General features: G+C 30.6%; 1 long non-coding RNA gene across 1 annotated transcript; it reads left to right on the forward strand.

The window, feature by feature from the left end:
* The first annotated feature begins 1297 nt into the window (after positions 1-1297).
* On the forward strand, positions 1298-1686 carry LOC144770755 (uncharacterized). Its single transcript, XR_013599007.1, has 3 exons — positions 1298-1362; positions 1487-1559; positions 1646-1686. It is a non-coding gene; the product is annotated as an uncharacterized LOC144770755 (long non-coding RNA).
* Positions 1687-3798: the final 2112 nt, after the last annotated feature.

Raw genomic sequence — 3798 nt, forward strand, 5'->3', positions numbered from 1 at the left:
GAAATTACACCTAACACTACCAAAATATCGACTACTAAAATATAGAGTACAAAAATATCGTTTCTAAACAAATATCGAGTTATTTTTTGTACCCTTTCATGTCTAAAATACCATATTACTCGTCTATAAAAGTCATTGCTCTATACAAAAAACATTTTACATATAATACCTGTTACTTTTATAACATTACTATTTATCATCATTTCCTATACATTATATTAAATTTGTTATATCATTTGAAAAAGAATCTTTACATGTAACTCAAATTTTCATAATATTTTTATACTTACACATCTATTTTATTTAACAACTAACCTGCTTTAATGCGGAAACCACCACATACCACCATTCTCACATCACCAAACACACCAATTAACTTAAAAAAAATTCAAACTAGCCTATACAATTCTTGCTTTCATCCTACAACCAATCAAATTCAAGCACACAAAATACACATACTATAAAAGGGATAAATCCATTCTACCATTTGCTGCTGCTAACTCTACAGAAAGAAGATGCCAACACTATGAAGATTTTGTTCCTGAACAAACATCTTTAAAGATCCAGCTCACTAGCTAATCATTCAAGTAAGTTACATTGCATTATTTAAAAATCTAAATTAGTAGTCTACTATTTTACTTATATCTCCTAACTCTTCCACTTATGTCATTTTTATCTCCTCCTACTTTTCTGATAGAAACTACTAAAAACAAAATCCTAATACCTGCTCCTATTTCTTCCCCTGCAAAATAAGATAGTAAGTATATATTAATGCTCTGTTCTACAACAACAGCTGTTTTTAAACACTATTTCACAAGATTCATACTTTACTTAAAACATGTTATTTACAGATATTCAGCGATTTTCCGATTTCAACACTACAAATGTATAGAACTACACTAATTAAACATGTAAGTATATATGTTTTTGTTATTAAACAACCAAATTTAAAAATGCTAGTTTCTAAACAACATATCTTGCATATTACATCTTCCCTACAGATCCAATAAAAACATCCTACATCAACTATACCAAAAGACAAGACTACCCTTGTAAAAAATGTAAGTATACATCAATTAGTCTAAAACTTCAGAAAAAAAACAAGAACTATTTTCTTAACACCATGTTATGTATTTTATATTTCCTCTACAGATATTGTGAATACATCATACATCTATTCTACCTACAGCAAAGAAAAGTACATATTTAGAAGTTAGTATACTTTTAAATATTTCCAATTTCCCAACGGTAAAAAATAAATTTTATAATATGTGACATGTATTTATTCTATCTTCTCTACAGATCTAAACTTGACTACCTTGATGTACTCCACCAAATACTACAACTCAACTATTTAAACAAGTAAGTATATGTAATGTTCACATCAAATGTAGTACTAAGCAAATTAAAAAACTGCTTTCTCCTAGGAAAAACGTGTGTTATGTATAAACATTAACTTAGCATTTCTATATTTTCATACCAACAGAAAATAAAGAAATACATACAAGAAAGTCTTTCAAAATACAATTCTGCATTTGTGATTACTACTTTTAGTAAACGTAAGTATAAATACAACATTAATTATGTTTGCACCACTAAGTGAAATATATGTTATTTGATTTTGTTTCTTTGTACTCTTTCCTAGAACAAGTAAAACAAAATGACAGAAGGTGCAGAATTTGTAATGTCACAGAAAAATAAATTACTGTTATGTTATATGGGTTATGTTTATAGTCAGGAAAGACAAAGTGGTAGAAAAGTTTTCTGGAAATGTACAAAATATTACTCCAACAAATGTTATGGAAGGGCTACTACAGAGGAAACTAATGTGCTATTTACCAGGGAACACAATCATCCCCCCAATGTCACAGAAATTGAAATAAGAGATGCTTTAGAAAGTATAAAGACTGCTAGCACACAAAGTGATAAACCAACAACACAAATCCTTAAAGAGGAACTGTTAAAAGTCCCAGCCCATGCTTCCGGTCAACTACCCTCTATTGACTCACTAAAACGCACAATTGCATACACTAAAAGACGCACTTCCACAACTCCACCCAACCCTACTACTTTTGAGGAAATTATTATTTCACCAGAAATGTCCATCACACACAATAAAGACAAATTTATCCTTTTTGACAATGAAAGCAGTACAAACAGAATCATAATGTTTGCAACTGCAAGTAATTTAAGAAAAATCCAACAGTGTCCCCAATGGATGATGGATGGAACATTTAAACCATGCCCAAACCTTTTTATCAACTATATTCCATCCACGGTTTATATCATAACTATAACTTCCCTTTCATTTACTGATTGCTACCAAACAAACAGCAAAACACTTACACAGAAATATAAAATTTTCTCAAAAATGAAATGAATAATTATTTTCCAGAAAAAATAATTATTGATTTCGAATTAGCTATGATTAATAGCATTTTGAAAATATTTCCCCACACAGCAATCCAGGGTTGTTACTATCATTTCAATCAGAGCATATGGAGACATCTCCAAAAATCAACATTAAGTATTTTGTACTCAACAGATAGCACCTTTGCCTATCAAATTAAAAAATTGATAGCACTGGCCTACGTTCCTGTTACCGATGTAGCGGAACACTATAATTTATTAATTGACAGCACATATTACAAGAGAAATGAAGATAAACTAACCCCATTACTGGATTATTTCGAAGATACTTGGGTGGGAAGGTTGCACAGATCTGGACATCGACGCCAACCCAAATTCCAAATCCCTTGGTGGAATGTCTATCTTAGTACTTTAAACCAAGAGGCAAAAACTAACAACAGTGTAGAAGGGTGGCATAATGCTTTCCAAGCTACGACAAGCAGAACCAGACCCACATTCCATAACCTACTACAAGCTTTGATAAAAGAACAAAGCTATCAAGAACTAAGAATGGAACAATCAGTGACCCAAATTGGTCCAAAACTAAGTAAACAAACTAAACAAATGTTCCGACTACTGCAAAGTCAAGTCACACTATACCCTACAACTAGAGGATTAGAATATCTGTCAATAATAGCTAAAACCCTACAATAAAAATGTCTACAAAATATACTAATATCTTCTTACAATAATGGTACATATAACAATCATAAACATTTCAAAACAATTATAAATAATACATATTTGTTTTACTAACTTATCAAAATGTTGGACATTATTTCTGAACAAATATGCAATATTTATAATTACATCACACATACACATTACATAAAGATCGACATTTCCCACCCAATAAATAGAAATATAAAATTACTTACAATTTTTGTAGATGACAGAGACGTAATGAAGCAAAATACAATCCATACAATCCATGACAAAGTAAGAGAAATCCAATATGGAAAACCACCAAAAACCCGAAAATAATGTTAAAATAAAATAAACGATCCAGGAAATCCCGAAAACAGTAGTGTGGACACTTTATTATTTAAAGTGATATACACACAACTTAAAAAAAACCTTGACGCATACCAATGTATCAATCCAATACGAAACCCTCAAAAAACCCGAAAAAAGGTAAAAAATATTAAAATCCGCTCCTGGCAAACACGAAAAATAGGAGATACACGTAAAAATATAACCATAATAAGTCATACATTAGTATCTCCAAAAAAAACCACGCTTCATTCCATGTAGTTTTCATGCGAGGAACCGGAACCTGTAAAAAAACATACATAACGAAACCCACCCACAAATAGCCTATAACATTTGTAAATACACTCACAATTAACATTAAGCATGTAAGAAGACATTTCCTAACAATTCAAATAA

This window comes from Lissotriton helveticus, chromosome 1_1 (genome assembly GCF_964261635.1).
Source record: "Lissotriton helveticus chromosome 1_1, aLisHel1.1, whole genome shotgun sequence".
In the NCBI taxonomy this organism is placed as follows: domain Eukaryota; kingdom Metazoa; phylum Chordata; class Amphibia; order Caudata; family Salamandridae; genus Lissotriton; species Lissotriton helveticus.